This window comes from Heterocephalus glaber, unplaced genomic scaffold, assembly GCF_053883595.1.
Source record: "Heterocephalus glaber isolate CG9 unplaced genomic scaffold, H.glaber_assembly_v1.0 deba00001431, whole genome shotgun sequence".
NCBI classification, from domain to species: Eukaryota; Metazoa; Chordata; class Mammalia; order Rodentia; family Bathyergidae; genus Heterocephalus; species Heterocephalus glaber.
The window spans coordinates 4,084,021-4,106,509 of NW_028258295.1; the positions used below are offsets into that span (position 1 = coordinate 4,084,021).

The 22,489-nt window shown below is 38.2% G+C and overlaps 1 pseudogene across 1 annotated transcript; it reads left to right on the forward strand.

The window, feature by feature from the left end:
- Window positions 1-1,308: 1,308 nt before the first annotated feature.
- Window positions 1,309-14,620, forward strand: LOC147827817 (olfactory receptor 8B3-like; annotated as a pseudogene). Its single transcript, XR_015451797.1, has 3 exons — window positions 1,309-5,805; window positions 12,330-12,380; window positions 13,554-14,620. The product of XR_015451797.1 is annotated as an olfactory receptor 8B3-like (transcript).
- Window positions 14,621-22,489: the final 7,869 nt, after the last annotated feature.

The window sequence follows — 22,489 nt, forward strand, 5'->3', positions numbered from 1 at the left end:
AGAGCCTCTTGGGGGGAAAAATGCTGTTCAGAAAGTAAAACCATCTGAGCATGTTGCAGAAAGGTCCAATCAAGGATAAGAAATTGGAGAATATTTCCATGATGAATAGAGTTTTAGATGAAATATAAAAGGAAATATTTACCAGACAACAGAGAAAGTGGCAGCTAGAATCATTTCAGGTAGAAGGAAGGCAATAAAAATTTAAACAACTGAGTGAATGTGACATATTCTAGGAAACGAAAGAAGCCAAAGTGTCATTGTAAAGGAAGAGTATGACATCATGAGCTAAGAAGGGTGGAGGAGAAGCGACAGTGGATGTTTGTATTATCATAAGATAATTTAAGGAAATCTTTTTGCCTGTTTGTAAGTGGACTGTCATTAAGTTTATTTTGCAATATCGTCATGAGCCTCTCCGTACCTTTTATTTTGTCAGTGTCCTTCAACTCAAAATGTAATATACTAGGTTCATCAGAGGACTTGCTAACCTCATGGTACACATAGAAAATGGTAATATTTACACCAGTACAAATGCTGGGATAATTGGGCATATTGTTTAAGTGGGAAACAATTTATACCAGATGGTGGCATCTAAGAGGTTCTGGATGTGATAGATGCCTCCTTACTTCTCCAATGGGTATGAAAAACACCATCACATTGGTAGCAATCCAACAGGAACAGGGTTTAGAAGCTATGTTCTAGCTCTTTGGGAGATTACTGTGCAATAATATAATAATCTAGACCAATCCATTATAGTCTACAAGTAGTATTTTTAAAAGAAATCCAATTTTTCAATTTGTTTTGTTCAATATCTAGTTTTCCATGAGATTCATTGAATTGAGAAATGATGCTTTTATGTTTTGCTGCCAGTCAGCCTAGGGTCCTTTTGCCCTATTCAGGTGGAGCTGGACATCTATGGGACTGCATAACCTTTGTTCCTTTTCTCCAGCCCCATTGTGATTAAATGTGAGTTAATAGATAAAGATGCTTGTTAGTTTTGGGACACTAGATAAAAATCTGTAACAGACCTAAAGTCCCAAAGTAAACTATTCAACTCCTTGTTTGCCCAGAACTGATGTTCCAGGCACCACAATTTTTAGAACAAGCTGCAAATGTCTGCTGACCATCAATACGTGACAGTCGACCACTAACCTTTGCCCCCTTTTCTTTAATTCTATATGTTAACTTCCCCCTCAACCCCCTATAAAAACAGCCTCGGACTCTGAGCTAGCTGCCTCTCTCTCTAAGCTATTTTGCTTTGGGAGTGCCATCTGGCCAGACTAATAAAGGTCTGTTTTATTTTCCAGTTTGTCTGGTGTGTTCCTTCCCTGGTGTTCTTTGCTGTAGTCAGCTCCTCAGAGCGTTTGGTAAGGCTCTTGGTCTTACATTCTGAAGGCACCACTGGGATTCCTGGGTGTGCTTCACTAGTCAGCTCCTTGGAGCGTTTGGTAAGGCCCTTGTTCTTACATTTTGGAGGCCCCAGTGAGATCCCTGGGTAAGGAACCCTGGTTCAGCAGAGACTCTGTGGTGGGATCCAGGAGTAGACTCAGGCACAGACCTCAGAAAACCTCCGGAGGTAAGTTTTTGGCTGGTTGCAACCGTTTGTTGTCAGGAGTGAGGTGGCTGATGGGCCGGTTAGCCTCCCCTGACCCCAAGGTTCCTGACGAGGAACAAGGGAAGGTTTAGTTTTGCTTTTGTTGTGGTGCCTATTTGTCTTGTCATTCATATGTTAGTGTCCTGTCCGTTGTGTGTTTAATTTTGTATTTCTTTCCAAACCATCAGGGTGGAGATGGGAGGATCCTGCTCCAAAAATACCCCATTGGATTGTTTTCTCACTAATTTTAAATTGGCTTTTTTTCCCCCGAACAGGAGGATGAATATGGGGTTAACTTCTCTCATGGAAAACTTCGCTCCCTGTGTCAATTGGAATGGCCAGCCTTTGGAGTTGGATGGCCAGCCAAGGGCTCCTTTGAGCCGAGCCTCTGTTGGGCTGATGGGGAAAAGTCACCAGCCACCCCAGCCACCCTGACCAGTTTCCTTATATAAATATCTGGGTCCAGGCTTGTGAAGAGCCTCTGGCTTGGCTGCAGCATTGTTCCCTGCTAACAGATACTCACATTCTGGTTATGGCACCAATGGGACCCTGAGAGGTCAAAACCTGGGCTCCCAAGCCAATGCTCTCACAAGATCCTGATCCCTTAGACCCCTTAATAAGACCTTCACCCTATGTGGAGCCATCCACCTCCTCTGATAAAGCCAGCCCCAGATCTTGAAACCCTTTTTACCCTCCTCTTCCTGAAGAGGAAAAATCTCCAGATTTTTTAACCTCTCCCTCCCACACGAGAACAGGAGCCGTTTATGGTCCCAGTGGAGCTCCCTCTGAATGGACTAGTTCAGTTCCTCTTCTGCCTCTTAGGGAAATAGAACAGGGTCATTATGTCTATATCCCTTTCTCTACCAGTGATTTGTATAATTGGAAACATCAGAATCCCCTTTTTTCAGAAAAACCCCAGGCTTTGATCTCCCTCCTAGAATCTGTTTTTCATACCCATGACCCAACCTGGGATTATTGTCAACAACTCCTTCAAGCCCTTTTCACCTCTGAGGAGAGAGAAAGGATCTGAGGGCAAGCCATAAAGTCAGTGTTAGGGGGAACAGAGGGCCCCTTCAATGAAAACCAGCAGGCCCATATTGAGGCACAACTTCCGTCCACCCATCCCCCGTGGCAAACTAATTCCTCGGGCGGGAGAAAAGCTCTCCAAAACTACTGTTAGCATCTCCTAGCCGGCTTGAGGGGAGCCGCTTGAAAGCCTACCAATTTGAGCAAGGTAAGCAAGGTCCTTCAAGGACCTGAGGAATCCCCTTCTGCCTTTCTGGAGCGTCTGTTGGAAGTATACCGTACATATACTCCAATTGACCCAGATGCCCCTGCAAATCGGCAGGCAATTAATTTGGCTTTTGTTACTCAGTTGGCCCCAGATATTAGAAATAAACTGCAGCGGATGGAAGGATTTGAGGGAGAGAATAGGAAAAAGTTGATGAGTGTGGCAATGAAGGTGTTTAACAATAGGGATCCTTCTGAGGATAGAATGGCTAAAAAGACAGGAAAGGTGAACATTGTAGCCTTGACAGATGGAGGGTTTATCCAAAAGGAATACAGAGAAAATAAAAAATAGGATAAAAGTAAAGTATGGCCCTTGTTAGAGAAGGATCAATGTGCATACTGCAAAGAGAAGGGCCATTACAAGAGGGATTATAAAAAGTTAAAAAGAAAGAGAGAGAAAGAGACTAAGAAAGAAAGAGACAGAGTTCTTCTAGTAGATAATAAAGATTGATGAGGCCAAGGTGAGGATATCCAAACACATCCACTGACTCCAGGAAGCCGGCATCCTGGTCCCTTGCTGGTCAGCCTGGAATACACCCCTGCTTCCTGTGAGGAAGCCTGGCACCTCAGACTTCAGACTGGTACAGGATTTGCAGGAAGTAAACAGCCTGATGGAGACCGTTCACCCAACAGTACCTAACCCCTATACTCTATTGAGTCTCATCCCTCCCGGTCATGCGTGGTACTCAGTATTAGACCTTAAAGATGCATTTTTCAGCCTGCCTCTAGCACCTGTGAGCCAGCCCCTCTTTGCCTTTGAATGGACTGACCCAGACACCAGAACAACCGGACAGCTGACATGGACCGGGCTGCCGCAGGGATTCAAAAACTCCCCCACTCTGTTTGGGGAAGCTCTCAGCAAAGATTTGTAAGAGGTAAGAAAAGTGTTTCCCCAGGCGACTATTCTTCAGTATGTTGATGACTTCCTGGTGGCGACTTCAACTGATAAAGAATGCATTGCAGCCACCGAGGGCCTCCTGAAAGCCCTCCAGGAACTGGGATATCGGGTGTCCTGGAAGAAAGCTCAACTCTGCCAGACCAAGGATTTGGATTTCTGGCTTTGCTGAGATTGCCAAACCCCAACATGAGGCCACTGAGGGAGGAAATTCACCCCTTGAATGGACTGAGGCTTGCCAGTAGGCATTTCAATTGCTTAAGACTGCACTTGCATCGGCACCAGCCCTGGCATTGCCAGACTTAAGCAAGCCCTTTACCTTGTATGTGACAGAGAAAAATGGGGTAAGTAAAGGAGTGATTACTCAGCTTTTGGGCCATGGAAGCAGCCTGTGGCATACCTCTCAAAGAAGTTCAACCCAGTGGCCTGAGGGTGGCCTACTTGTTTGAGGACAGTAGCAGCAGCAGCTCCTTTAACCTGAGAGGCTGACAAATTAACCTTTGGACAGGATTTGACTTTGATTACTCCCCATGCCATTGAGCCCTTAGGCTCTGGAATTGGGAAAAGGAAAAAGGATAAATATATTCACTGATAGCCATTATGCTTTTGCCACTGCCCATGTACACAGGGAAATTTATCAAAATAGAGGACTGTTGACCTCTAAAGGAAAGGAAATTAAAAATAAGATGGAGATATTGGCACTGCTACAAGCCATCTGGTTGCCCCGAGAGGTTGCCATCATCCATTGCCATGGGCACCAAAAGGGGTCAAGCCCTGAGGTGATTGATAATAATGCTGCTGATCAGGCAGCAAGACAAGCTGCCCAAAAATCAGTGGGGAAGCAAATGGTTCTGCTTCCCACACCAGTACTCCCAGAAAAACCTGAATATACAGACAAGGAGATAACGGAAATAAACAGGAGATGCTGGACTCGAGGAAGACATGGGTGGTGGACGACTAAGGAGGGAAAGGTGGTGCTCCCAGCTGCTATAGCAGACATGTTGCTGTGAGAACTACATGAGTCCACCCACCTCAGTGAAAAAAGGATGATGGCTGCCTTACGACCCCATTTCATCAGCCAGGGATTAGCCCAAAAGGCCCAGGACATGGTGAGACGATGTCCCACCTGCCTCAAGGTAAATGCTAATCGGGTAACAAGGGGGGGGGGGCCCTGGGGTCTGACACAGAGGACTAACTCCAGGAGAACATTGGGAGTTGGACTTTATGGAAATGAAACTGGGCATGTATGGGTACAAATACCTGCTAGTTTTTGTGGATACATTTTCAGGATGGGTAGAAGCATACCCCACTAAGAAGGAGACAGTAGAAGTAACAGTTAAAAGGCTCCTGACAGAAATAGTTCCCCATTTTGGTTTGCCCTTAGCTCTGGGGCCCGACAATAGTCTAGCCTTTATGGCTAAGATATCTAAGTTAATTAGTAATATCCTTGGAATAAAGTGGAATCTACACTGTGCCTATAGGCCTCAAAGTTCAGGACAGGTAGAATGAACAAATCGAACTTTAAAGGAGATTCTGACTAAATTATGCTTGGAGACTGAACTAGGTTGGGTAGAGCTTCTCCCTTTTGCCCTCCTCCGAATGAGGTGCACTCCCAAGCATCCCCTCAATCTGTCCCCCTTCCAGATTGTTTATGGTCGATCTCCCCCAATCATTCCATTAATAGATGTAGAATTGAAGGAAAAATTTTCCCACCTTCAACTCCTTAAATCCTTAAAAGCAGTTCATCAGCTTCAGTCAGAGCTACATGAGACATTATGAAAGAAAATGACTAGTCCAAATGAAAAATCTTTACAACCTTTACCCTATAAGCTAGGAGATTTGGTTTTATTTCGCAGGTTTGATTCCAAGACCCTGGAACCTCATTGGAAGGGACTGGTTCCTGCTGTCCTGTCAGCTCCCTTGGCAGTGAAGGTGGCTGGACGTTCTGCCTGGATACATCGCAACCATCTGAAAGCAGGACCCCCTGTAGACGTCAAAAAGGACAAATGGAAGGTGATCAGCCAACCAGGTGACCAAAAGCTAAGACTGGAATGGGTTGGAGATGTTTCACCTTAATGATAATATTCTCTGGGACACTGGCATTATTGCCCCCAAGAGGACTAGATCACACAGAAAAAGCATGGATTCAATTGACAAACTTGCTTAACTTGTCTGAATTCTGCTTAAATGTTGATGTAAATTTCCATTATGTGCTGGGAAGCTGTCTCATTCCAGTATGCACCTCTTTAGAATTAATATGACCCTATACCCTACTTAAAGACATCCCAGGAAAAAATCTTACTTACCTGGATAGTTATAATTGGGGGCATGACACCTGCCATAAACCTAAAAATGCTGTCAAATTATATACACCCAAGATAATTATGTCAAACAAAACTGAATGTGCTATGTATGAAAATTGTACAACCAACTGTCTGAGGATAAAACAGTCAAAAGAGATGTCCTCCCATATAAAACAAAAAATTGTGTGTAACAATTGCCATATCTCCCTGCCCACAGGATGGTTTTATACCTGTGAAGGAATAACCTTTAATTATATTCCAGCAAATTTAACCAAGACCAGTTGCTGTTTGAGTCATCTAGCTGTAGTGCTGCCAGACAGAACTGCTTTGATTGTGCCTAACAGAACTAAACGTTGGTCACCTTACACTGCACCAGGATGTGATGATGACATAGGTCTGTTAACAGATGCTGAAGTAATAACCATGATAGCATCTTTTGTTGACCTGCCTTCTATAGGAGTACATGCTGAAAAGGCAGTACGAAAATTAGCTTGCAAGGTGGTCAAAGGGTTAAATGCTACCTCATCAGCCTTGGCATTAATTAACCAAGAGTTACAGGAACAGAGAAGGCAATCTTAGATAATAGAGCAGCAATAGACTATTTGTTGCTCCTCCACCACCAAGGTTGTGAAAGAGTAAAAAATATGTGTTGTTTCAATCTTAATGATAATGGTCCAAAGATTGAAGAAAAGGTAAAACAATTAGAAGATCTGGCTAAAAAAATATATAATGAGGATGGCGGGGACTTGTTCAAATGGTTAACTCCATGGTTGCCCAACCTACAATGGTTAAAACAACTTTTTCTTGTCATCATAGTTGTGTGTACATGCTTATTATTGTCATGTTGTTGTATACAATGGATGCCTACATTTGTGCGTAAGATTACTTAAGTTCCAAAAATCAGTGGGGAATGTGGGACTGCATAACCTTTGTTCCTTTTCTCCAGCCCCATTGTGATTAAATGTGAGTTAATGGATAAAGATGCTTGTTAGTTTTGGGACACTAGATAAAAATCTGTAACAGACCTAAAGTCCCAAAGTAAACTATTCAACTCCTTGTTTGCCCAGAACTGATGTTCCGGGCACCACAATTTTTAGAACAAGCTGCAAATGTCTGCTGACCATCAATACGTGACAGTTGACCACTAACCTTTGCCCCCTTTTCTTTAATTCTATATGTTAACTTCCCCCTCAACCCCCTATAAAAACAGCCTCGGACTCTGAGCTAGCTGCCTCTCTCTCTAAGCTATTTTGCTTTGGGAGTGCCGTCTGGCCAGACTAATAAAGGTCTGTTTTATTTTCCAGTTTGTCTGGTGTGTTCCTTCCCTGGTGTTCTTTGCTGTAGTCAGCTCCTCAGAGCGTTTGGTAAGGCTCTTGGTCTTACATTCTGAAGGCACCACTGGGATTCCTGGGTGTGCTTCACTAGTCAGCTCCTTGGAGCGTTTGGTAAGGCCCTCGGTCTTACACATCATAAATCAACTCTGCCAGGTGCTGGTCTCTGGAGCTCTTCAGTGCTAACAGCCCTTAATGCTTATTGTCCTCTCTTTTGAATTGAGCACTCTCCACACTATTCATGATAAGAATCCCAACCAGATTTATGGAACTTTTAGAGTACACATTATCCAAGAAATAAATCACTAGCAAGTTTATAGGACCACCAAAGTGAGTCTATTTATTTAAATGAATCTTTATTGTAAAAGGACCTGTGCTGCAGCACAAGGAGTCAATAAAAAGAAGGGGACCCTCCCGGACTAATTGAGAAGTGTGTGGGAAGTGCTGCTTAGATAGCAGCTGCAGGCCTGTGATTGGCCCAAATGCAGACCTCTGATTGCTGCAGGGATCCAGGACAGCCTCAACTGTCAAGGGGATGATCCCATGAAGGAGCAGGGCTGAAAGCACGGAAGTTTCTGGAAGGCTAGCTGTAGGGGAAAATGTTAAATATGGGCCCAGATCTCTCCTTCCCTGACCTTAGCTATACCAGATTGCCCCCTCCTTTCTCTAAAAATACAATAGTATCTGAAGTGACAGGAGATGAGGAGGGGCAGCACCCTGACAAAGGAGCTACATCCATATTGAGAGTGACAGTAGAGAATATTGATTGCTGGGTAGCCAGCGAAGACACTGAAGGGAGTTGTTCCTGTACATTGGGCTGGCAAGGGGCACAAAGGGAAGGGGGGGAGCTTTTTGACAGCCCCCTTGCCAAGCTACACCTCCCAGAAGGCAGGAAAAACAGGAGAGCCAGGCTCTTGTCTTTCTCATTTTCATATGAATTAACTCAATCAGGATATCTTGTATGTAAAGAATTGTTATTTAAACTAACTTTAGATGTTAACAAGTATTTTTTTTTTTTTTTTTGCTTAGGTTTAACTTGTTTGTGTCAACTATCTTCCCAAACATAGCTAATCATCATTTGATTTGATACTGCATCTTATTTTACTTTTGGGGGAAGGTAAAATTCTAAACCTCATCTTTAGAGATTCTGATTCAGTAAATCTGGTATGGAGATAGCAAATCTATATTAAAAAACTAAAACGGACAAAATCTCTTTACATGTGTTACAAGAATTTTGAAAATTGACAAATAGTTTTGAGAAGATTAGCAAAATTTCAGAAGCTACTAGAAAAATGTCAAAAATAGATTCCAGCTTTTAATTATAAGAAATGAGAAAGAAGTGGTACCAGTTTAACTAAAGTAATCTCACTTGTAATGTGGAAAGTTGATGCAATATTATTCCAAGTGGTTAACTCTAGACATTTCAATGTAGTAGTTTAGTTATCATGAGTGAGAAAGAAAGAACACCCTATCTACAGGGTGCTATAAGAGAAAATATCCCACCTGGGTAAAGAGCTAACTGAAGCAGCTAAGCCAAGCTTAGAGATACAAAGGTAAACACAAGAAGAAGCTAAACACAAAAAGAAAGGGGAGAAGAGGACCTTTCCTCCCAGGAAAAAACTGGCAAATTGGTTGACAGCTCTTCCCTAACTTAGAGTGCTGCATTTCAACTGGATTTTGGGATAACATTAGCAATACAAGATAATTAGTTTCTTTTTGAACTCATTTCCTTTGAAACAACTCCTCTACCTGCAGAAAGCCGGGACAGAGAAAACATGTTGCATTTTTTTCCCCTCATCTTATTATTTCTAATGAATAGTCTCCTATTGTTCTCAAATTTCTTCTTCACTTTTGAGAGTCAAACAACTTGGGTTTATACAAAATTAACTTTTTGTAATGTGAACAGTTATTTAGAGCTGTGGAGGTAATCTTCAGGAGAACTAAAAACAAAATGCCACTATTCTACAGAGATTAAGTTTTCTTGCGGAACAGGGCCAAGAAAACGGTGTTATTCAGGAACTTCTGTTTTTATTTATGAACATATTTACATTTGTGTATTCATCATTTTTAAATACAGTAACCTCTGGTGATATTAATGATCAACTATGCTGAAAAATCTATAATATAAGAAGCTGTTCTACTCAAATATATCTCATATCAGATTGTAAATCAAAACCCCCTTGAAAACTCTTATGTTCTTTCCAATCATAAGAACCCAAACCACCTGATTCAATGAAATGAAGATAAACTCTGTCCCTGTCATGTTCACACTGAGTAGCTTAAATGTTGGCTTTGAGATAAAATTCCCTCCAATGGGAGTAGGTGGATAGCAGAAAAGCAAGCATTACTAATCCTATATATAGATGTTGAACCAAGGTAAATGCAAAGAAAATGGGGTTTGGCATTTGAAGGAGAGTATATTATTATATCTACCTGCATTTCTAAAACCTAGTATTAGTAAATTTTTGAAAACCGACATTTTGACTCTACATCAACAGTGAGCTGAAGCTACATTTTTCATAAGTTCTAAAAGATGAAAATAATTAGCTAAATGATCCCTTCAAGATTCCACTTTTGCCTTTAGGTATCAGTTATCTGTTTGCATATTATATCCAGGAACTGGATTTGAGTCTATACAGGAGTTTCAGAGTCTTAATGTCCTTACAATAATGAGTCTTTTAATTGATCACCATGGTAAATCCTTCTCCTTAATAAAAGCCTCTCTACCTTCTCTCAAGATTATCTAAAGTTTCAGTTTATAAGCCTTGCCTGTATCTTGTTGCTTTTATTTTCAGAGATTTGATGCTAACTTGTTGATACTTTGTGTGGTACTATTTATTTGCATTCATTAATTTTATTGGTAGATTTTAGGTGTAAAATATGTGGATATTCGTTATTGGGAGTTTGTACCTTTACATACTATATATTGGTTCTTATTTTTTTCCCCATTCCCATGACCTCTCCTCAACCCCTCCACCACTCCCTATTTACAAAGACTTTGTTTCCATTTTTTCCTTTTCTTCTATTAATTCTATTCCCTTCTTTCCTTTCCCCTACCCCTCCCACTTCTCCTTTCCCTTTAGACCTTTTCTTCCTATTCCACATTATTTATTATACATTTTGATCCTTATTTACATGTTCGATTTCTCACACCAGAGAAAGTAGTTGGTATTTACACATGTGTGACCTATTTATTTCACTTAGGAGTATGGCCTCAATGTGCATCAATTTAGCTATAAATGTCTCTAGTTTCTCATTCTTTATGGCTGAGTAGTACTCCCTTTTCTACATTTAAAAAATCTTTATTCAGGCTTCAGTTGATGGAGAATTGGGCTCTTTACAAGTCTTAGTTATTAGAAACTGTGCCTCTATGAACATGGGTGCACATATATTGCTGTGGTAGCATTCTAATTCTTTGGGGAAGATACTCAACAGGGGAATAGTTGGGTCAAGTGGGACCTCTAGCCCTAGATTTTTGAGTTATTTCCATACTGATTTCCACACTGGTTGCACCAATCTACACTCCCTGCAGCAGTGGAGAAAGGTTCCCTTTTTCCCCACAGCCCCACTAGCATGTTATTTGTTGATTTCATGATAGCAGCCATTCTTTCTGGGGTGAGGTGGAATCTCAGTGTTGTTTTCATTTGCATCTCTTGAATGACCAGTGATGTTGAACATTTTTTCACGTGTTTATTTGCTAATTCTACTTCTTTGTCTGAGAAATGACTGTTCATTTCAGATGCCCATGTTTGGATTGGGTCTTTAAATTTTAGGGGTCTGATTTCTTTAAGTTGTTTTTATACTCTAGAAAGGAGACCTTTGTCTGAAGAACAACTGGTAAATATTTTCCCACATTGTGGGTTGTCCGCATGGTGCTGGTGGTTTCTGTTGGTATGCAGAAGCTTTTTAATAAGAAGAGATCCCATTTGTTGATTCTTTGTGCTAGTTCATGGGCAACTGAGGTTATTTTCATGAAATTTTTTCCTATGCTAAAATCATTAAGAGTTCTACCTAACCTCTGTTCCAGCTGGTTAAGTGTTTCTGTTTTAATGTTTAGCACTTTAATGCATTTTTATTTTAGTTTAGTGCCTTGTGAGAAATATAGGCCCAAATATTGTATTGACAAGGTTTAGGGCAGAATTCAGATACAAATATTTTAACTGCCTAACCTCCTTATTTTCTATGACAAATTTAGAAATTTCTGACCTAATCACAATTTTTCTCAGCAGGATACTCAGACCTTTCAAGTCAGTGTTTATAGGTTAAAACTTTAGTATAGATGGCATACATTAAAAGTCAGTTTGGAGCTATTTCAGGACTGGCAATGCAGTGAATTACTGCAGTTGTTGAATAATTTCAGGTAAGGAAATAAGAAAATTTAGATGTAGACTCCATGAAAAATTACCACTAAAGTTGTGAGAATAAAGAGAAAAAGAACTGAAATAAGAAATTTCCCTTTGGAGATCAAAGTAAATGGGATATGGCAGGTGTGCAATTCCTACCATGGGAGATGTACAATCCCTGAAGAGAAAGGAAAACCTTAGTAAAATATTGAGTGTCTAGGGAATTCAATACACATTGTGGCTTAAGAAGTAAACACAATTCCTTCACTTCATTTTTATATCTATAATCTATTCTCTAGGTAAAGACTGAGGACGCTTCTTCCTTGTTTACAGACAAATGCATTATGTCATTAAACTCACATGTCATTATGTCATTAAACTCTCATTTAGTGAGAACTGTAATAAGAAGGGCTGTTTATTTTTCTCCAAAGTTGATGCTTCAGAGGAGTTATTGTTATCACCATAAATTAGGACCACTAATTCCAAAAGACTTCCTGGGAATATGAGAAATTAAGGCAATTTCACCCTCTTAGAATCAAAGGAATCAAAGCCAAAAATCCTATATTGTCCTTTCAGGACCAGGGGAAAATACAACAAAGGATCACTAAGTTTTCTCTCCTAAGAAGGGTAAGTTTTGAAATCCATTTATATTAACATCTTCCAGTAACACTTTTATTGAGATATCACTAACATTTACAATTATATATGAGATAAACAACTTGATGTGGTGACATACATACACATTGTAAAATGATCTGAGCAATGAAAATTACTCACTTGTGATATACACACAGATATACAATGAAAAGAAATTTTAAAGATCTATTTTGTTATCAAATTATGAGTTTATGATATACTATTATTAACTATTATTACCATATTTTACATTAGATCTCCAAATTTTAATTGTTTTACATAACTGATCTTAATACTTTTTGGCCAAAATCACCTGAATTTCTCACTGTCCAATAACAATCAACATCCTACTCTCTGCTTATATGAATGTACTATTTTAGATTTACACATATATGCTAGATTTTACATTATTTCTCTTTCTGTGTCTTGCTTTTTATATTTAGCATAAGGAACTCATATTTTGAGATGAAGTCCAGGAATCTGATATATGTCATTTTTCCCCATTTTCTGCTACCTTAAGACTCAAGTACAACTAGCAGAAACACATCTTTGAAAGAGAAGTAGATAACGTTCATAGGATTATTGGACACAAGGGGTGCAGTATTTTAGTTAGTAAGCACCCTTTCCTGGGACAGATCTCTCTCTCTTCTGAACATAAATTTTTCCATATCATGGGACTGTAATGGAACCACTCATTCCTAGAGTCTGGTTGTTTTATTTAGATTAGAAAAGTTTTTATGGTTCCAGCACAACAGAGTCTAATCTGCATTAGAATTCAATACCAAAATGAAAGACCTCTGCCTCCAATTTTATTAGTGAATGGAGGAGCCAAACAAAGGAGGAAATGATGAAATGAGAGAAAATTATACGCTGTTCTAGCCTTGTCTTTTTTCTTTGATTTTTCAAGGCAACTATATTTTCATATGTCAGCAATGGCTTTGGGTCTATAGGCTAAATTCATAATGCTTCTTACCATATTTAGCTTTTAAGACATTATTGAGAGGAAGACAATATCACTCATACCAGGTAACATTAAAGGCAAGTGTCATGGATTCAGGCTGGTTAGGTCTGGATATTCACAGCTTATGCCTCACATTTGCAAGAGAAGATATTGTTGGAAGAGTGGGTGTGGTATGATGCAAACCTTCTTTCTTGTATCCACAGATTCTATAGAGAAGAATGGCTCCTGAAAATGGCTCATTTGTGACTGAGTTTATTCTGATGGGGTTAACAGACCAGCCAGATCTCCAAATACCACTGTTCTTCCTGTTTCTAGTAATGTATGTGCTCACTGTGTTAGGAAATTTGGGCCTAATAATTCTAATTGGATTGAGTTCTCACCTTCACACTCCCATGTACTTTTTCCTCTTTAACTTATCCTTCATTGACCTTCATTTTTCTTCTGTATTTATACCCAAGATGCTCATGAACTTCATATCCAAGAAGAATGTTATCTCCTACAGAGGATGTATGACTCAGCTCTACTTTTACTGTTTTTTTGTCATTTCTGATTGCTATGTGCTGACCACAATCGCCTATGATCACTATGTGGCCATCTGTAATCCACTGTTCTATAACACTGTCATGACCACTAAAATGTGTTGCAATCTTATGCTTGGTTCATACCTGATAGCAATTTCTAGTGCCATGGCTCACACGGAATGCATGCTGAGACTGGCCTTTTGTGATGCAAACACCATCAACCACTATTTCTGTGACATTTTCCCTGTGATGCAGCTTTCCTGCACCAGTACCTATATCAATGAATTGGAGGTTTGCACTGTGGTGGGGATCAACATCTTTGTGCCCTTTGTCACTGTCTTTGTCTCTTATGGTTTCATTGTCTTCACTGTCTTCCACATCAGCTCCACTGAGGGCAGATCCAAAGGCTTCAGCACCTGAAGTTCCCACATAATTGCTGTTTCTCTCTTCTTTGGGTCAGGTGCATTCATGTATCTTAAGCCATCCTCTGCTGGGTCTATGGATGAAGGAAAAATCTCTCATGTCTTTTACACCAATGTGATATGCATGATGAATCCTTTAATCTATAGTCTGAGGAACAAAGATGTTAAAATTGCCCTGAGAACGTCATTGACCAGGAGAAAGTTTTGATCAGTAAATTAATTTCTATATGCATTTAATTAAAAGACATAGAATCTATTTTAATAGATTAGGAAATAGCTATTCCTATTGTTTCTTATGATAGTGACAGTTGAAGATTTTCTCCATTTATTTTCAATTTTATTAATTGTCATTTTTATCCGTCATGTACACATTTTTTCTTTTTTCCTTTTTTCCTTTTAATAATAAAATTAAGGAGGATTTCATCTCTTTTTTTCTCATTGTCATTATAGACTATTGGTAAAAATAAAAATTTATGAAAATGACAAAATAAATGCTAGGATAATATTGCAAAATTCCAGAGGATGTCTTTCTTTTCTTCCTCGTGTTTTATTCTATTGGAAATAAATGAGATGTGTTGGCTCTACTCTTGTCTTTCTATCTACAAGAGGGCACACAATGTCTCCTTCAAATGCCAGTTTTTCACACATATTAATTCACAGGACTATCAAATGCAACACATTTTGCAGTTGCAAACTCTATGTATTAATCCTTTTTTTCAAAATATTTATATATAATTTGTAAAACAAACTAGCTTATAAAAGATAGCTGATGTGTATTTATTGCATGGATGGTATACTAAAGCTCAGTGCAGTTAACAATTTAAGGACTCACTGCTCTTTAATGAAAAGCCATAGAACAAGCCAATAGCCTACTTATTTTAAGTCTCCTGCTGTTTCTGATGTGCTTTCCCCCATTTATTAGTTGTATTTCATTAAATATGACAAATATTTCTGTTTTTAAAGTTGACTATGCCTTGTTTCCAAATGTTACACGAACTTATATCAAGGTACTTTGTTTTTGCTGTTCTAGAAAACAATGTTATGCTTCCTTTTGCTGTGAAAGAAGAGGCCTGTTGAGATAGGAGAGTTGGGAGATGATTGGCTCAAGGAGGGAGCTCAGTGTTGTACAAAACCTAAAAACAGAATTTGAAATGTTTTCAGGTAATTAAAATTCAGAGAATACATATGAGAAAGCATCCCAGCAACATTTTCTTAGTCCAGAACCCCAAAAGACACATAGCTTTTAAATAGGAGGTTGCTCTAAGGATGATTAGGGGTGAAAAAGCTGCATTAAAGTGTGAACTTGTATTTGTTCTGCAGAGAGAACTGCAACATACTACTCTACATGAAGCTCTGATCAGTCCTACCATCCACAATGGCCATACATTAATAACTTTGAAGAAATTAATGTAAAAGAGACATGGCCACTTTTGTGAGAAATTGAGAAGAGAAAGAATAGCAAGCTCAGGAGAAACATCATGAATGGTAATGGAAACACAAGATAAGAATTTAGAAAGCAAAAGGATGGAAAATTAAAGCTCCTCCAGGAGCTATGCCAATTTTCTCCAAATTGGAGAACCTTATAAATATTATAGGAGTCACAAATTTCTGTATGTAGGATAAGTCTTAAGTTATTTGGTATTGACAAATGTTAAATCTAGAATATGGAAGTCCTGGGAAGAATTAAATAATTCCAGTTTTGTAAGCTTTCACATTTTATTTCCATATTGACATTTAGATGTTAAAATATCATATTGCAGTTAGGAGAGCAATGATAATTTGAAAGTAATATTTGCTAAATAAGCCAAATGATAACATCTTCATTTCTAAAATACAATGTATCATTTTCCCTTTTGGAAAACAGTCAAAAAAGATGATGAATTTAAAAATCCTTAATCCTTAAATCTTTTTTTTTTTTTTTTGGTACTGGCGATCGAACTCAGGTCCTTGCATTTGCGAGGCAGGCAGCAGAACCACTGAGCTAAATCCCCAGCCCCATTAATCATTAATTCTTAACTAAAAGACAATTCAAATGCTTTCTAAAATAACTAAAATTTACTATTTTATCACTTTTCTAATCTTCACTTAGTATTTATGTATTGTAAAATTTACTGTAAGGGCTTTATTGTCTTTTTATTTTGAAATCTTGAGCATTTTTTAAATCATTGACTTATAGTGTGAACAGATCAGTCATATTCCATTCCCTATCCCAGTATCAATTTGTTTGATTTTCATTCACAAAAGTCCTATTTATGTAAAAGAGCTGGTCTTCTAGTTATTTTTTTCTTTAACCTGCTGTTTCTTTTTTTTTCCATTAAGTTTATTGGTACATTTTAGGTATAAAATACTGTTACATACATCATTGGGATCTTGTACCATTACATGAGTATCTTGATTCTTATTTTTTTCTCCTTCCCTTCCCTCCCTTCACCCCCTCCACCCTCCCCTATTTGCAGAGACTTTGTTTCCATTTTTTTCCTTTTCTCATATTTTTTCTTTTCCCTTTTTTCCTTTCCCCTACCCCTCCCACTTCCCCTGCTCCTTTAGACTTTTTCTTCCTATTACACAGTATCAATTATACATATTTTAAATTACAATATCAAGATCTAGGAGACATTACCACACATTTTACAGAATTTAAAAGGATATAGAAAGCATATTAGAAAAATCTTTTTTGAAATAAATTTGACAACTTCTAAGAAATACCTTGGAAGACAAATTAATGAAACTAACTCTGGAGGATATAGAAAATTTGAGTAGCACCTATTAGAGAAAGTATATTCCTAGCTTGAAAACCTACCTATATGATAACAGCAGGCTCATATACATTTTAACTGTTAAATTATATCAAACAATTAAAGCAGAAAAAAGAAGGAACACTTCTCCCCTCATTCTAGGAAATCAACATTATGCTATTCCTAAAACTTGATAAAGATAATAGAAGAAAAAAGTATGAAGATAGATAGAAATTTGTTTTAACAAAACAAACTATTGGAAGTCAGATCTGGCAGGATGTAGAAAATGGTTTTGTTATAGGGATGGCAGTGTTGGTTCGCATTGGAAGATCCACCCCCAAGAGTCATCATGTTAACAGAGGAAAGGAAAAAGCCATATGATCCTGTCACTAGTTGGAGAAAAAGTATTGGACTAAATTCCACAGCTGTTCATGGTGAAAGCTATCAGGAGACTAGAAGTAGAACAGAACCTTCTCAACACATTAAAGACATGTACTCCATAATTCCAGCCAGAATGCCTTATATGAATGGAGAAGATACAATGCTTTCTCCTTAGGTGGGGAACAAGGGCAGATACGCTTACTCTTTATCTGTCCATTAAACTTTGACACTTAGGCCCAACCAAAATAGTCTGGCAATAAAATGACACAATTCGGGCAGGATTGGCATAGTAGAAGCAAAGTCTTTATATGTAGATGAAATGATCATCTACAGAGAAAATACTAAGAAATCTCCAGGAACCCTAGAACTTGTACTTGAATTTAGCAGGATTAGAAAACACAAAGTATATATAAAAATTCAGGTCTATGTGTACTTGCTATGAATGAAGAATTGGATATTGAAATTTAAAAGTTATGTAGGAGTACAAAGGACCTAGAAAAGTTTAAAAAAATCAAAAAATCAAGCAAAAAAAAAAACTGTTAGAAGACATTCAGTACCTAATTTTAAGATTTCTTTTAAAGCTACAGTAATCAAGGCAGTGCTGGTGTAAGGAAAGACATATTGATCATTGGAATAAAACACAGAATCTAGAAATAGAACCTCACATATATGCTCCACTGAGTTTTGAAAGATTTTTTAACATTAGCATTTTATAGAATATAAACTCAATTCAAGAGCCAAGGAAAAGTTAGTGTTTTCAGCAAATGGCACTAGAACATCCAGTATCCATATACAAAAAATTAACCTCAACCCTGTATTTCCATACATGAAAATAACTTGAAGGGATCTATGAACTTAAATAAGAAATCCTAAAAGTATAAAACGTTAAGAAGAAATTATAAGGGAAAATATTTATGAATTCAGGGTAGCCAAGAACTACCTAGGATACAAAAACCATGATGTATAAAAGAAAAAAATGATAAATGAGATTCCATCAATATTTAGAACTTTAAATGACATCATTAAAATGAAAAGTAGTCCTTAAACAGACCATATTTACAATACATATAACCTATGACCAGAATATATAAAGAACTCTTAGACCTCATTAATAGAAAACCCAATTTAAAAGTATACATAAGAAGATGATAAATAGCCAGTATTACACAAGGAAAGGTGTGAAACTCCAGAATCTGAAAAATACTAATCAGTGCAATAACAAGATTGAATTTTACACTCATTAGGGAGATGACATTAAAAGTTTTAAAAGCCTTGTCATGACTTTTTCTTTTTGTTGGATTCTCCCCCTTTGCGTTTAATTTGTGACACCAGTGGATTCATTCTGCTGGGTTTCCTGGGGTTGTGATCCTCATTGTCTTTTCCTAGGGTATTGTCTAAAATGTTTTGGAGTACCAGTTTGGTATTCATGAAGTTCCTGAGGTGGTCTTTATCATGAAAGTATCTTATTTCTCCATCAATTTTGAAAGATAGTTTTGCAGGGTACATCAATCTCGGTTAGAGGCTGTTTTCCTTTAGGGCTTGAAATACCTCACTCCAAGCTCTTCTTGCCTTGAGGGTTTGCATTGAGAAGTGTGCTGTGATTCTGATGGGCTTTCCTTTATATTTGATTTGTTTATTTTCTCTCACTGATTGTAGAGTTTTATTCTTCTGTTGGATTTCTGGAATCCTAAATATTATATGCCTGTGTGTAGTTTTTTTGATCAAGGCTAGCTGGAGTCCTACATGCCTCACGTATCTGTATGTCAAGTTCTCTTCCCCTGCTTTTGAAGTTTTCTGCCATCACTTCTGTGAACAGTTATTTCTGTCATCTGCACCCTCTCCTCTTTCTTCTTTGACTCCAATCAGTCTTATGTTATTCTTCTTTGCATCATCTAGCAGCTGCTGGATTGATTTCTTGTGGTCCCTTACTATTTTAAAGCAATTTTTCTTTTCCTGGGCACTAATTGCAATATTATCTTCTATATCTGAAATTCTATCCTCACATTGGTTCATTCTGCTGCACAGACTTTCAACGGAGTTTTTTATCTCCAGGAATTCTGTTTGTATCTGTTTTATGGATTCCATTTGTTTCCTATGTTGGGATTCCATCATGTTCCTCAGATCCTCTATTTTTTTATCTGTGTCCTCTCTAGATTTGTTAATCATGTCTTGCACTATGAGCACAATCTTTGCCATTATCTGAGAAATTATTTCTGATTTCATTTTTCCCAGATCCTCCTTTGTTGCCAGTTCAGAGAGTCCAGGTGGTTGAGTATCAGATTGTTCCATCTCATTTCCCTTTGGGGTTGCTGTAGGTGATCCAGAAGTCTGTTTTTGAGGCTTGTTTGTGTGTCTTCTCATTTCCACTGTGGGGGGGGTGCTTCTGGCACCCACGCAGCTCACCTTCTCTGCCCTAGGAGCATGGGATGGCAGCAAGGGAGCTTCCTTCTGGGTGCTGGGACTGGCTCAGCTTCTCTGCCCTAGGAGCACGGGATGGCGGCAGGAGAGCTTCGTTCTGGGAACCTACTCTTTCTTTTTAATAAAACATTTCCTCTTATTAAATGAAAAGTGCTTCTAAATAAACAAATACAATCTCTGTTATTCATGATGCTTTGTAGACATTTTAGGGATTTATTCACTCTGTCATGTATTTTATCACTAATTAGAGTAACCTGTGGAGTAAATTAAACTAGATCACTTAAGTTTCACTTGAAAAGCCTCAAAACACACAAAAAATGTTTCCATTTCAGAGAAGATAAACTTTCATCCATTCTATAAGACTTTTTGTGAAGAAAACTCATGTTGAAAAAGCCATAAAAAATTGTAAAAGTTAAGGGTAGCAAAGTTAAGATTAAATTACATTGATTAGCTTTTGCTTAGCACTTTTAAGTATGCTGTTTAAAGGTTTCATTCAAAGGAAGTAAAAAACATAAAAGAAAGTAAAATGATATTAAATTTTCACATCTGAGATTTAAAAAGTAAGTCATGGGATGCACCTGAGTCTGCATACTCCAAAAGGGATATTTCTAAATAAATGGGGAAGCTTGAACTTTCTGAGTGATAGCTGAGAGAAATTTTCCAGAAGAAAAATTTGCTCATTACATTTAGAATTAGCTTAATGTAAATGTTCTCTAAGCAAGGTATGATTGTTGGTCAGGGTCAATTTGGAATAAACATAATCAGAGTGCACTCTCGTTAAAGGCTGATGAAAGCCAGAAATAAAAGGGCTTGATTTCTAAATCCCTGTACTTCCTTAACCTCCAATTTTCATTGGACTTCATTTTGTAACCCTCTTCACACAGCTACCCTATAGAATTGTATCCTACCTGTGGAAAAAATTGTAAAATTGACTTATCTATCCAGGACTACTGCTAAAAATTGATTGTGAGAGCTGATGAGGATTTTTCCTATAAATCTAGCACCGCTGGCACATTTCTTGGTTAGTTTGGCTGAGTATCAGATGAAGGAGGTTGTTTCAGGGACCATGTTTTGCAAAATTTTTATCTTTCCACATTAAAATCTCCATGTGAAGAAGTTTTTCTTCTGAGGCAGGAATTCCATCTGCCTTAGGATGTAGGAGGTTGATAGAATCACCTGAACTGTTCAAGTTCTCTCTCGGGCATGAAGTTGAAGACCTTCTTCGGCCCTCAAGCTATGTAGGTATGCACAGGGAGGCACACACATGCTCAGAGGAGGAGTGCCTTCTGCATTGTCCCATCTGTCACTCTCTGTGCTCCTCGGGGAAGAACTGGAAGGTCAGCTGGGGAGGAATCCTAGAACTCATGTCATAGATGATGGGCCTGATGCTAACAGAAGTTTATGGCCCATTCCAAATAACAATTTAGAAATAGTTGAGCATACACCATGCATAGACATTTTGTTTCTAAATCATCTCTTTTAAAATTGTGAAAAGGTTACATATTCATAAAAATTAGCAGTGTGCACAATAGTTTTTTGTGAAGAAACAGTGCCTAAAATCATAAACAAGAGCAAAATACATAAGTAAATCATGCTAAAAAGTGTCCTCCATAGTTCATATTTCATAACTCTCTCACCTAATTCAGAATGTATGAATATATTCTTAAGTTTTAATGGCCTAGACAATAATAGAAATGGAAAAGAGTGGCTTACAACATCATTCTTGTTTTCAGTCCATGGATCAGCAGTAAATTCTTACATTCAACATCTTATTTAATCTCAAGTTAGTCACATTTGGGAGGCACCCATATGAGCAGCCCTCTGAGGCTGAGACTGTTGCTATTCAATCCCTCATCCAGAACAGTCTCCCCAGGCTTTCTACAGTGATGTGGCATGTGACAGTTCTAGAAATGAAGGATACCATATCAGCCCTGTGGTGTCCCCTTTCTGCGTTATCTTAGTCTTTTCATAGGCTGATGCATGTGACAGTGAGGTCCTATTTAGGTGCTGAAACTATGAAGAAAATTCATACAGGATCAGGATGGAGAGGGAAGAATGTATGGAGCCACCTGCAAGATGGGACCTATGGAGGACTCTGACAATATTCTATTTCTACATCTGCACAGTGGTTTTAATGTCCATTCTAAAATAGGTGGAAGTCTGTGTAATCTATACCCCTTTACATTTGTATTTGTGTAAATTTCTCAGTATAAGCAGGTTACAAGTCTTTGATTAAAGCTAGACTTTAAGTGAGCAATACATTAATTCATAAACAAAGACTGAAAGTAGAGCCCTGCATTTGGAAATGATTTCCTAGTTCTCACTGTCTCAGCTAGGAGAAGATGAGCCAATAAAACATACATAGACTAATCCAGATGGGGTCAGGCATAGGAGTCCCTTTACCAGCCTATATATAGAATTTCCCACAAGTTTTGTGGGAGAACGAAAGTCAACGTATCATCCAGTTTGTGTGGATTTGTGGTGTAAGTCATTATTTTAGATTAATGAGATCCTAAAAAGTGTATTATATAATTTTATTCTCTCAACTTTTTCAGCAGTCTTGTAAGTTTTTCCACAACTTCTTCAGACATTATTTGTAATAGCTCTTTCTTCCCCACTTCTTCCAAGTTGTCAAAAAGTGTAGTAAAATATGTAAGTGTAT